The sequence below is a fragment of the Coffea arabica genome, chromosome 11e (assembly GCF_036785885.1).
Source record: "Coffea arabica cultivar ET-39 chromosome 11e, Coffea Arabica ET-39 HiFi, whole genome shotgun sequence".
Classification (NCBI taxonomy): domain Eukaryota; kingdom Viridiplantae; phylum Streptophyta; class Magnoliopsida; order Gentianales; family Rubiaceae; genus Coffea; species Coffea arabica.
The window spans coordinates 39,581,673-39,594,601 of NC_092331.1; the positions used below are offsets into that span (position 1 = coordinate 39,581,673).

The 12,929-nt window shown below is 39.6% G+C and overlaps 11 non-coding genes across 11 annotated transcripts; all 11 read left to right on the forward strand.

Annotated features, from left to right (window-relative positions):
* Positions 1–365: 365 nt before the first annotated feature.
* LOC140024827 (5S ribosomal RNA) lies at positions 366–484 on the forward strand. Its single transcript, XR_011828803.1, has one exon. It is a non-coding gene; the product is annotated as a 5S ribosomal RNA (ribosomal RNA).
* Positions 485–1,609: 1,125 nt separating this feature from the next.
* On the forward strand, positions 1,610–1,728 carry LOC140024838 (5S ribosomal RNA). The gene has a single exon (XR_011828814.1). It is a non-coding gene; the product is annotated as a 5S ribosomal RNA (ribosomal RNA).
* Positions 1,729–2,863: 1,135 nt separating this feature from the next.
* Positions 2,864–2,982, forward strand: LOC140024849 (5S ribosomal RNA). The gene has a single exon (XR_011828825.1). It is a non-coding gene; the product is annotated as a 5S ribosomal RNA (ribosomal RNA).
* A 1,112-nt stretch (positions 2,983–4,094) lies between these two features.
* Positions 4,095–4,213, forward strand: LOC140024860 (5S ribosomal RNA). Its single transcript, XR_011828836.1, has one exon. It is a non-coding gene; the product is annotated as a 5S ribosomal RNA (ribosomal RNA).
* A 1,125-nt stretch (positions 4,214–5,338) lies between these two features.
* Positions 5,339–5,457, forward strand: LOC140024871 (5S ribosomal RNA). Its single transcript, XR_011828847.1, has one exon. It is a non-coding gene; the product is annotated as a 5S ribosomal RNA (ribosomal RNA).
* Positions 5,458–6,582: 1,125 nt separating this feature from the next.
* Positions 6,583–6,701, forward strand: LOC140024882 (5S ribosomal RNA). The gene has a single exon (XR_011828858.1). It is a non-coding gene; the product is annotated as a 5S ribosomal RNA (ribosomal RNA).
* Positions 6,702–7,825: 1,124 nt separating this feature from the next.
* Positions 7,826–7,944, forward strand: LOC140024894 (5S ribosomal RNA). Its single transcript, XR_011828870.1, has one exon. It is a non-coding gene; the product is annotated as a 5S ribosomal RNA (ribosomal RNA).
* Positions 7,945–9,056: 1,112 nt separating this feature from the next.
* On the forward strand, positions 9,057–9,175 carry LOC140024905 (5S ribosomal RNA). The gene has a single exon (XR_011828881.1). It is a non-coding gene; the product is annotated as a 5S ribosomal RNA (ribosomal RNA).
* Positions 9,176–10,300: 1,125 nt separating this feature from the next.
* LOC140024916 (5S ribosomal RNA) lies at positions 10,301–10,419 on the forward strand. Its single transcript, XR_011828892.1, has one exon. It is a non-coding gene; the product is annotated as a 5S ribosomal RNA (ribosomal RNA).
* A 1,125-nt stretch (positions 10,420–11,544) lies between these two features.
* Positions 11,545–11,663, forward strand: LOC140024927 (5S ribosomal RNA). Its single transcript, XR_011828903.1, has one exon. It is a non-coding gene; the product is annotated as a 5S ribosomal RNA (ribosomal RNA).
* Positions 11,664–12,776: 1,113 nt separating this feature from the next.
* Positions 12,777–12,895, forward strand: LOC140024938 (5S ribosomal RNA). The gene has a single exon (XR_011828914.1). It is a non-coding gene; the product is annotated as a 5S ribosomal RNA (ribosomal RNA).
* The last annotated feature ends 34 nt before the right edge of the window (positions 12,896–12,929 follow it).

Sequence of the window (12,929 nt, forward strand, 5' to 3'; positions counted from 1 at the left end):
GTAAACCTGAAATTTTCGGGTTCGGGTCAGCATACCTGACCCGTCACGGGTTGGCGGGTCGGGGTTCGGGTCAACAGATTTTCTGGCGGGTCTGTTGACCCGAACCCGACCCGCCAACCTGATTTGGACCCGAATTGCCACCCCTAACTGCAAGCGTGAAGGATTGATTTCATGATAATTTAGAGTTGCGGGATGAGGGAAAAAAACAGGGTGCAAATCAATAACAAAAAAAAATATAAAGTAAATAAATAAAAGGATAAGAGGAAAATGCTTGAATTGACGCTTAAAATGAATTTCGGTCTAGAAAAGCCACACTGCTTCGCAGGACGGGGTAGTTTAAAAGAATAAAGCGAAAGGAACATGGCGGGTGCGATCATACCAGCACTAATGCACCGGATCCCATCAGAACTCCGAAGTTAAGCGTGCTTGGGCGAGAGTAGTACTAGGATGGGTGACCCCCTGGGAAGTCCTCGTGTTGCACCCCTCTCTTTTTTGTTTCGAAATCCAAATTTCCTATTCGTTCTTTATCCTGTAGTAATTTAGCTCCGTCGGAACGATTGCTTAATATTTTGCTTCTTGTCGAAGCGTGAAGGAGGATCTGAAGGCGCGAGACAAATAAGGAACGGTACGGCTCGATCAAAGCCCGGATCGTCGCTCAAATTTGTCGGCGCAAATGTATCACCGCAACTAGGGGTGGCAATTTTCGACACGACCTGAAAACACGACACGAACCTAACACGAAATTAATGGGTTTGGGTTGAGGTTTCGGGAATTCGGGTCAGAATCGGGTTGGACCCGATGAATCCGAAAAGAAAACCGGTCGATTTCGGGTCAACCCGTGGTGACCTGATATGACCCGTTTACGAATTAAAAATAATTTAATAAACATAAAAATAATTTTATCTAACTAAACTAAGTTATTCTTTTTTTCAAAGGCATTAATTACTTAATCCTAAACGAATTTATTTAATTTGTGTGAAGTTGAAATTATTATACTTGGACAAATAATATATTATATTATTTTTCACTTTTGTATTGTTTTAATTTATTTTATATTTTGCTTGGGATAAAACACTTTTACGGTGTTTAATTTATTTTAGATTTGATTTGGAATCATTTATTTAAATTTTTATTACTTGATTATGTAATTAGTTTTGTGAGAAATTGATTTTATTAGAAATTACAGTGATAAATTAATAAATTAAAATTAAGTTTCGGGTCATTTCGGGTCGACCCGCCGCCCCGTAAACCTGAAATTTTCGGGTTCGGGTCAGCATACCTGACCCGTCACGGGTTGGCGGGTCGGGGTTCGGGTCAACAGATTTTCTGGCGGGTCTGTTGACCCGAACCCGACCCGCCAACCTGATTTGGACCCGAATTGCCACCCCTAACTGCAAGCGTGAAGGATTGATTTCATGATAATTTAGAGTTGCGGGATGAGGGAAAAAAACAGGGTGCAAATCAATAACAAAAAAAAATATAAAGTAACTAAATAAAAGGATAAGAGGAAAATGCTTGAATTGACGCTTAAAATGAATTTCGGTCTAGAAAAGCCACACTGCTTCGCAGGACGGGGTAGTTTAAAAGAATAAAGCGAAAGGAACATGGCGGGTGCGATCATACCAGCACTAATGCACCGGATCCCATCAGAACTCCGAAGTTAAGCGTGCTTGGGCGAGAGTAGTACTAGGATGGGTGACCCCCTGGGAAGTCCTCGTGTTGCACCCCTCTCTTTTTTGTTTCGAAATCCAAATTTCCTATTCGTTCTTTATCCTGTAGTAATTTAGCTCCGTCGGAACGATTGCTTAATATTTTGCTTCTTGTCGAAGCGTGAAGGAGGATCTGAAGGCGCGAGACAAATCAGGAACGGTACGGCTCGATCAAAGCCCGGATCGTCGCTCAAATTTGTCGGCGCAAATGTATCACCGCAACTAGGGGTGGCAATTTTCGACACGACCTGAAAACACGACACGAACCTAACACGAAATTAATGGGTTTGGGTTGAGGTTTCGGGAATTCGGGTCAGAATCGGGTTGGACCCGATGAACCCGAAAAGAAAACCGGTCGATTTCGGGTCAACCCGTGGTGACCTGATATGACCCGATATGACCCGTTTACGAATTAAAAATAATTTAATAAACATAAAAATAATTTTATCTAACTAAACTAAGTTATTCTTTTTTTCAAAGGCATTAATTACTTAATCCTAAACGAATTTATTTAATTTGTGTGAAGTTGAAATTATTATACTTGGACAAATAATATATTATATTATTTTTCACTTTTGTATTGTTTTAATTTATTTTATATTTTGCTTGGGATAAAACACTTTTACGGTGTTTAATTTATTTTAGATTTGATTTGGAATCATTTATTTAAATTTTTATTACTTGATTATGTAATTAGTTTTGTGAGAAATTGATTTTATTAGAAATTACAGTGATAAATTAATAAATTAAAATTAAGTTTCGGGTCATTTCGGGTCGACCCGCCGCCCCGTAAACCTGAAATTTTCGGGTTCGGGTCAGCATACCTGACCCGTCACGGGTTGGCGGGTCGGGGTTCGGGTCAACAGATTTTCTGGCGGGTCTGTTGACCCGAACCCGACCCGCCAACCTGATTTGGACCCGAATTGCCACCCCTAACTGCAAGCGTGAAGGATTGATTTCATGATAATTTAGAGTTGCGGGATGAGGGAAAAAAACAGGGTGCAAATCAATAACAAAAAAAAATATAAAGTAAATAAATAAAAGGATAAGAGGAAAATGCTTGAATTGACGCTTAAAATGAATTTCGGTCTAGAAAAGCCACACTGCTTCGCAGGACGGGGTAGTTTAAAAGAATAAAGCGAAAGGAACATGACGGGTGCGATCATACCAGCACTAATGCACCGGATCCCATCAGAACTCCGAAGTTAAGCGTGCTTGGGCGAGAGTAGTACTAGGATGGGTGACCCCCTGGGAAGTCCTCGTGTTGCACCCCTTTCTTTTTTGTTTCGAAATCCAAATTTCCTATTCGTTCTTTATCCTGTAGTAATTTAGCTCCGTCGGAACGATTGCTTAATATTTTGCTTCTTGTCGAAGCGTGAAGGAGGATCTGAAGGCGCGAGACAAATCAGGAACGGTACGGCTCGATCAAAGCCCGGATCGTCGCTCAAATTTGTCGGCGCAAATGTATCACCGCAACTAGGGGTGGCAATTTTCGACACGACACGAACCTAACACGAAATTAATGGGTTTGGGTTGAGGTTTCGGGAATTCGGGTCAGAATCGGGTTGGACCCGATGAACCCGAAAAGAAAATCGGTCGATTTCGGGTCAACCCGTGGTGACCTGATATGACCCGTTTACGAATTAAAAATAATTTAATAAACATAAAAATAATTTTATCTAACTAAACTAAGTTATTCTTTTTTTCAAAGGCATTAATTACTTAATCCTAAACGAATTTATTTAATTTGTGTGAAGTTGAAATTATTATACTTGGACAAATAATATATTATATTATTTTTCACTTTTGTATTGTTTTAATTTATTTTATATTTTGCTTGGGATAAAACACTTTTACGGTGTTTAATTTATTTTAGATTTGATTTGGAATCATTTATTTAAATTTTTATTACTTGATTATGTAATTAGTTTTGTGAGAAATTGATTTTATCAGAAATTACAGTGATAAATTAATAAATTAAAATTAAGTTTCGGGTCATTTCGGGTCGACCCGCCGCCCCGTAAACCTGAAATTTTCGGGTTCGGGTCAGCATACCTGACCCGTCACGGGTTGGCGGGTCGGGGTTCGGGTCAACAGATTTTCTGGCGGGTCTGTTGACCCGAACCCGACCCGCCAACCTGATTTGGACCCGAATTGCCACCCCTAACTGCAAGCGTGAAGGATTGATTTCATGATAATTTAGAGTTGCGGGATGAGGGAAAAAAACAGGGTGCAAATCAATAACAAAAAAAAATATAAAGTAAATAAATAAAAGGATAAGAGGAAAATGCTTGAATTGACGCTTAAAATGAATTTCGGTCTAGAAAAGCCACACTGCTTCGCAGGACGGGGTAGTTTAAAAGAATAAAGCGAAAGGAACATGGCGGGTGCGATCATACCAGCACTAATGCACCGGATCCCATCAGAACTCCGAAGTTAAGCGTGCTTGGGCGAGAGTAGTACTAGGATGGGTGACCCCCTGGGAAGTCCTCGTGTTGCACCCCTCTCTTTTTTGTTTCGAAATCCAAATTTCCTATTCGATCTTTATCCTGTAGTAATTTAGCTCCGTCGGAACGATTGCTTAATATTTTGCTTCTTGTCGAAGCGTGAAGGAGGATCTGAAGGCGCGAGACAAATCAGGAACGGTACGGCTCGATCAAAGCCCGGATCGTCGCTCAAATTTGTCGGCGCAAATGTATCACCGCAACTAGGGGTGGCAATTTTCGACACGACCTGAAAACACGACACGAACCTAACACGAAATTAATGGGTTTGGGTTGAGGTTTCGGGAATTCCGGTCAGAATCGGGTTGGACCCGATGAACCCGAAAAGAAAACCGGTCGATTTCGGGTCAACCCGTGGTGACCTGATATGACCCGTTTACGAATTAAAAATAATTTAATAAACATAAAAATAATTTTATCTAACTAAACTAAGTTATTCTTTTTTTCAAAGGCATTAATTACTTAATCCTAAACGAATTTATTTAATTTGTGTGAAGTTGAAATTATTATACTTGGACAAATAATATATTATATTATTTTTCACTTTTGTATTGTTTTAATTTATTTTATATTTTGCTTGGGATAAAACACTTTTACGGTGTTTAATTTATTTTAGATTTGATTTGGAATCATTTATTTAAATTTTTATTACTTGATTATGTAATTAGTTTTGTGAGAAATTGATTTTATTAGAAATTACAGTGATAAATTAATAAATTAAAATTAAGTTTCGGGTCATTTCGGGTCGACCCGCCGCCCCGTAAACCTGAAATTTTCGGGTTCGGGTCAGCATACCTGACCCGTCACGGGTTGGCGGGTCGGGGTTCGGGTCAACAGATTTTCTGGCGGGTCTGTTGACCCGAACCCGACCCGCCAACCTGATTTGGACCCGAATTGCCACCCCTAACTGCAAGCGTGAAGGATTGATTTCATGATAATTTAGAGTTGCGGGATGAGGGAAAAAAACAGGGTGCAAATCAATAACAAAAAAAAATATAAAGTAAATAAATAAAAGGATAAGAGGAAAATGCTTGAATTGACGCTTAAAATGAATTTCGGTCTAGAAAAGCCACACTGCTTCGCAGGACGGGGTAGTTTAAAAGAATAAAGCGAAAGGAACATGGCGGGTGCGATCATACCAGCACTAATGCACCGGATCCCATCAGAACTCCGAAGTTAAGCGTGCTTGGGCGAGAGTAGTACTAGGATGGGTGACCCCCTGGGAAGTCCTCGTGTTGCACCCCTCTCTTTTTTGTTTCGAAATCCAAATTTCCTATTCGTTCTTTATCCTGTAGTAATTTAGCTCCGTCGGAACGATTGCTTAATATTTTGCTTCTTGTCGAAGCGTGAAGGAGGATCTGAAGGCGCGAGACAAATCAGGAACGGTACGGCTCGATCAAAGCCCGGATCGTCGCTCAAATTTGTCGGCGCAAATGTATCACCGCAACTAGGGGTGGCAATTTTCGACACGACCTGAAAACACGACACGAACCTAACACGAAATTAATGGGTTTGGGTTGAGGTTTCGGGAATTCGGGTCAGAATCGGGTTGGACCCGATGAACCCGAAAAGAAAACCGGTCGATTTCGGGTCAACCCGTGGTGACCTGATATGACCCGTTTACGAATTAAAAATAATTTAATAAACATAAAAATAATTTTATCTAACTAAACTAAGTTATTCTTTTTTTCAAAGGCATTAATTACTTAATCCTAAACGAATTTATTTAATTTGTGTGAAGTTGAAATTATTATACTTGGACAAATAATATATTATATTATTTTTCACTTTTGTATTGTTTTAATTTATTTTATATTTTGCTTGGGATAAAACACTTTTACGGTGTTTAATTTATTTTAGATTTGATTTGGAATCATTTATTTAAATTTTTATTACTTGATTATGTAATTAGTTTTGTGAGAAATTGATTTTATTAGAAATTACAGTGATAAATTAATAAATTAAAATTAAGTTTCGGGTCATTTCGGGTCGACCCGCCGCCCCGTAAACCTGAAATTTTCGGGTTCGGGTCAGCATACCTGACCCGTCACGGGTTGGCGGGTCGGGGTTCGGGTCAACAGATTTTCTGGCGGGTCTGTTGACCCGAACCCGACCCGCCAACCTGATTTGGACCCGAATTGCCACCCCTAACTGCAAGCGTGAAGGATTGATTTCATGATAATTTAGAGTTGCGGGATGAGGGAAAAAAACAGGGTGCAAATCAATAACAAAAAAAAATATAAAGTAAATAAATAAAAGGATAAGAGGAAAATGCTTGAATTGACGCTTAAAATGAATTTCGGTCTAGAAAAGCCACACTGCTTCGCAGGACGGGGTAGTTTAAAAGAATAAAGCGAAAGGAACATGGCGGGTGCGATCATACCAGCACTAATGCACCGGATCCCATCAGAACTCCGAAGTTAAGCGTGCTTGGGCGAGAGTAGTACTAGGATGGGTGACCCCCTGGGAAGTCCTCGTGTTGCACCCCTCTCTTTTTTGTTTCGAAATCCAAATTTCCTATTCGTTCTTTATCCTGTAGTAATTTAGCTCCGTCGGAACGATTGCTTAATATTTTGCTTCTTGTCGAAGCGTGAAGGAGGATCTGAAGGCGCGAGACAAATCAGGAACGGTACGGCTCGATCAAAGCCCGGATCGTCGCTCAAATTTGTCGGCGCAAATGTATCACCGCAACTAGGGGTGGCAATTTTCGACACGACCTGAAAACACGACACGAACCTAACACGAAATTAATGGGTTTGGGTTGAGGTTTCGGGAATTCGGGTCAGAATCGGGTTGGACCCGATGAACCCGAAAAGAAAACCGGTCGATTTCGGGTCAACCCGTGGTGACCTGATATGACCCGTTTACGAATTAAAAATAATTTAATAAACATAAAATAATTTTATCTAACTAAACTAAGTTATTCTTTTTTTCAAAGGCATTAATTACTTAATCCTAAACGAATTTATTTAATTTGTGTGAAGTTGAAATTATTATACTTGGACAAATAATATATTATATTATTTTTCACTTTTGTATTGTTTTAATTTATTTTATATTTTGCTTGGGATAAAACACTTTTACGGTGTTTAATTTATTTTAGATTTGATTTGGAATCATTTATTTAAATTTTTATTACTTGATTATGTAATTAGTTTTGTGAGAAATTGATTTTATTAGAAATTACAGTGATAAATTAATAAATTAAAATTAAGTTTCGGGTCATTTCGGGTCGACCCGCCGCCCCGTAAACCTGAAATTTTCGGGTTCGGGTCAGCATACCTGACCCGTCACGGGTTGGCGGGTCGGGGTTCGGGTCAACAGATTTTCTGGCGGGTCTGTTGACCCGAACCCGACCCGCCAACCTGATTTGGACCCGAATTGCCACCCCTAACTGCAAGCGTGAAGGATTGATTTCATGATAATTTAGAGTTGCGGGATGAGGGAAAAAAACAGGGTGCAAATCAATAACAAAAAAAAATATAAAGTAAATAAATAAAAGGATAAGAGGAAAATGCTTGAATTGACGCTTAAAATGAATTTCGGTCTAGAAAAGCCACACTGCTTCGCAGGACGGGGTAGTTTAAAAGAATAAAGCGAAAGGAACATGACGGGTGCGATCATACCAGCACTAATGCACCGGATCCCATCAGAACTCCGAAGTTAAGCGTGCTTGGGCGAGAGTAGTACTAGGATGGGTGACCCCCTGGGAAGTCCTCGTGTTGCACCCCTTTCTTTTTTGTTTCGAAATCCAAATTTCCTATTCGTTCTTTATCCTGTAGTAATTTAGCTCCGTCGGAACGATTGCTTAATATTTTGCTTCTTGTCGAAGCGTGAAGGAGGATCTGAAGGCGCGAGACAAATCAGGAACGGTACGGCTCGATCAAAGCCCGGATCGTCGCTCAAATTTGTCGGCGCAAATGTATCACCGCAACTAGGGGTGGCAATTTTCGACACGACACGAACCTAACACGAAATTAATGGGTTTGGGTTGAGGTTTCGGGAATTCGGGTCAGAATCGGGTTGGACCCGATGAACCCGAAAAGAAAATCGGTCGATTTCGGGTCAACCCGTGGTGACCTGATATGACCCGTTTACGAATTAAAAATAATTTAATAAACATAAAAATAATTTTATCTAACTAAACTAAGTTATTCTTTTTTTCAAAGGCATTAATTACTTAATCCTAAACGAATTTATTTAATTTGTGTGAAGTTGAAATTATTATACTTGGACAAATAATATATTATATTATTTTTCACTTTTGTATTGTTTTAATTTATTTTATATTTTGCTTGGGATAAAACACTTTTACGGTGTTTAATTTATTTTAGATTTGATTTGGAATCATTTATTTAAATTTTTATTACTTGATTATGTAATTAGTTTTGTGAGAAATTGATTTTATCAGAAATTACAGTGATAAATTAATAAATTAAAATTAAGTTTCGGGTCATTTCGGGTCGACCCGCCGCCCCGTAAACCTGAAATTTTCGGGTTCGGGTCAGCATACCTGACCCGTCACGGGTTGGCGGGTCGGGGTTCGGGTCAACAGATTTTCTGGCGGGTCTGTTGACCCGAACCCGACCCGCCAACCTGATTTGGACCCGAATTGCCACCCCTAACTGCAAGCGTGAAGGATTGATTTCATGATAATTTAGAGTTGCGGGATGAGGGAAAAAAACAGGGTGCAAATCAATAACAAAAAAAAATATAAAGTAAATAAATAAAAGGATAAGAGGAAAATGCTTGAATTGACGCTTAAAATGAATTTCGGTCTAGAAAAGCCACACTGCTTCGCAGGACGGGGTAGTTTAAAAGAATAAAGCGAAAGGAACATGGCGGGTGCGATCATACCAGCACTAATGCACCGGATCCCATCAGAACTCCGAAGTTAAGCGTGCTTGGGCGAGAGTAGTACTAGGATGGGTGACCCCCTGGGAAGTCCTCGTGTTGCACCCCTCTCTTTTTTGTTTCGAAATCCAAATTTCCTATTCGATCTTTATCCTGTAGTAATTTAGCTCCGTCGGAACGATTGCTTAATATTTTGCTTCTTGTCGAAGCGTGAAGGAGGATCTGAAGGCGCGAGACAAATCAGGAACGGTACGGCTCGATCAAAGCCCGGATCGTCGCTCAAATTTGTCGGCGCAAATGTATCACCGCAACTAGGGGTGGCAATTTTCGACACGACCTGAAAACACGACACGAACCTAACACGAAATTAATGGGTTTGGGTTGAGGTTTCGGGAATTCCGGTCAGAATCGGGTTGGACCCGATGAACCCGAAAAGAAAACCGGTCGATTTCGGGTCAACCCGTGGTGACCTGATATGACCCGTTTACGAATTAAAAATAATTTAATAAACATAAAAATAATTTTATCTAACTAAACTAAGTTATTCTTTTTTTCAAAGGCATTAATTACTTAATCCTAAACGAATTTATTTAATTTGTGTGAAGTTGAAATTATTATACTTGGACAAATAATATATTATATTATTTTTCACTTTTGTATTGTTTTAATTTATTTTATATTTTGCTTGGGATAAAACACTTTTACGGTGTTTAATTTATTTTAGATTTGATTTGGAATCATTTATTTAAATTTTTATTACTTGATTATGTAATTAGTTTTGTGAGAAATTGATTTTATTAGAAATTACAGTGATAAATTAATAAATTAAAATTAAGTTTCGGGTCATTTCGGGTCGACCCGCCGCCCCGTAAACCTGAAATTTTCGGGTTCGGGTCAGCATACCTGACCCGTCACGGGTTGGCGGGTCGGGGTTCGGGTCAACAGATTTTCTGGCGGGTCTGTTGACCCGAACCCGACCCGCCAACCTGATTTGGACCCGAATTGCCACCCCTAACTGCAAGCGTGAAGGATTGATTTCATGATAATTTAGAGTTGCGGGATGAGGGAAAAAAACAGGGTGCAAATCAATAACAAAAAAAAATATAAAGTAAATAAATAAAAGGATAAGAGGAAAATGCTTGAATTGACGCTTAAAATGAATTTCGGTCTAGAAAAGCCACACTGCTTCGCAGGACGGGGTAGTTTAAAAGAATAAAGCGAAAGGAACATGGCGGGTGCGATCATACCAGCACTAATGCACCGGATCCCATCAGAACTCCGAAGTTAAGCGTGCTTGGGCGAGAGTAGTACTAGGATGGGTGACCCCCTGGGAAGTCCTCGTGTTGCACCCCTCTCTTTTTTGTTTCGAAATCCAAATTTCCTATTCGTTCTTTATCCTGTAGTAATTTAGCTCCGTCGGAACGATTGCTTAATATTTTGCTTCTTGTCGAAGCGTGAAGGAGGATCTGAAGGCGCGAGACAAATCAGGAACGGTACGGCTCGATCAAAGCCCGGATCGTCGCTCAAATTTGTCGGCGCAAATGTATCACTGCAACTAGGGGTGGCAATTTTCGACACGACCTGAAAACACGACACGAACCTAACACGAAATTAATGGGTTTGGGTTGAGGTTTCGGGAATTCGGGTCAGAATCGGGTTGGACCCGATGAACCCGAAAAGAAAACCGGTCGATTTCGGGTCAACCCGTGGTGACCTGATATGACCCGTTTACGAATTAAAAATAATTTAATAAACATAAAAATAATTTTATCTAACTAAACTAAGTTATTCTTTTTTTCAAAGGCATTAATTACTTAATCCTAAACGAATTTATTTAATTTGTGTGAAGTTGAAATTATTATACTTGGACAAATAATACATTATATTATTTTTCACTTTTGTATTGTTTTAATTTATTTTATATTTTGCTTGGGATAAAACACTTTTACGGTGTTTAATTTATTTTAGATTTGATTTGGAATCATTTATTTAAATTTTTATTACTTGATTATGTAATTAGTTTTGTGAGAAATTGATTTTATTAGAAATTACAGTGATAAATTAATAAATTAAAATTAAGTTTCGGGTCATTTCGGGTCGACCCGCCGCCCCGTAAACCTGAAATTTTCGGGTTCGGGTCAGCATACCTGACCCGTCACGGGTTGGCGGGTCGGGGTTCGGGTCAACAGATTTTCTGGCGGGTCTGTTGACCCGAACCCGACCCGCCAACCTGATTTGGACCCGAATTGCCACCCCTAACTGCAAGCGTGAAGGATTGATTTCATGATAATTTAGAGTTGCGGGATGAGGGAAAAAAACAGGGTGCAAATCAATAACAAAAAAAAATATAAAGTAACTAAATAAAAGGATAAGAGGAAAATGCTTGAATTGACGCTTAAAATGAATTTCGGTCTAGAAAAGCCACACTGCTTCGCAGGACGGGGTAGTTTAAAAGAATAAAGCGAAAGGAACATGGCGGGTGCGATCATACCAGCACTAATGCACCGGATCCCATCAGAACTCCGAAGTTAAGCGTGCTTGGGCGAGAGTAGTACTAGGATGGGTGACCCCCTGGGAAGTCCTCGTGTTGCACCCCTCTCTTTTTTGTTTCGAAATCCAAATTTCCTATTCGTTCTTTATCCTGTAGTAATTTAGCTCCGTCGGAACGATTGCTTAATATTTTGCTTCTTGTCGAAGCGTGAAGGAGGATCTGAAGGCGCGAGACAAATCAGGAACGGTACGGCTCGATCAAAGCCCGGATCGTCGCTCAAATTTGTCGGCGCAAATGTATCACCGCAACTAGGGGTGGCAATTTTCGACACGACCTGAAAACACGACACGAACCTAACACGAAATTAATGGGTTTGGGTTGAGGTTTCGGGAATTCGGGTTGGACCCGATGAACCCGAAAAGAAAACCGGTCGATTTCGGGTCAACCCGTGGTGACCTGATATGACCCGTTTACGAATTAAAAATAATTTAATAAACATAAAATAATTTTATCTAACTAAACTAAGTTATTCTTTTTTTCAAAGGCATTAATTACTTAATCCTAAACGAATTTATTTAATTTGTGTGAAGTTGAAATTATTATACTTGGACAAATAATATATTATATTATTTTTCACTTTTGTATTGTTTTAATTTATTTTATATTTTGCTTGGGATAAAACACTTTTACGGTGTTTAATTTATTTTAGATTTGATTTGGAATCATTTATTTAAATTTTTATTATTTGATTATGTAATTAGTTTTGTGAGAAATTGATTTTATCAGAAATTACAGTGATAAATTAATAAATTAAAATTAAGTTTCGGGTCATTTCGGGTCGACCCGCCGCCCCGTAAACCTGAAATTTTCGGGTTCGGGTCAGCATACCTGACCCGTCACGGGTTGGCGGGTCGGGGTTCGGGTCAACAGATTTTCTGGCGGGTCTGTTGACCCGAACCCGACCCGCCAACCTGATTTGGACCCGAATTGCCACCCCTAACTGCAAGCGTGAAGGATTGATTTCATGATAATTTAGAGTTGCGGGATGAGGGAAAAAAACAGGGTGCAAATCAATAACAAAAAAAAATATAAAGTAAATAAATAAAAGAATAAGAGGAAAATGCTTGAATTGACGCTTAAAATGAATTTCGGTCTAGAAAAGCCACACTGCTTCGCAGGACGGGGTAGTTTAAAAGAATAAAGCGAAAGGAACATGGCGGGTGCGATCATACCAGCACTAATGCACCGGATCCCATCAGAACTCCGAAGTTAAGCGTGCTTGGGCGAGAGTAGTACTAGGATGGGTGACCCCCTGGGAAGTCCTCGTGTTGCACCCCTCTCTTTTTTGTTTCGAAATCCAAATTTCCTATT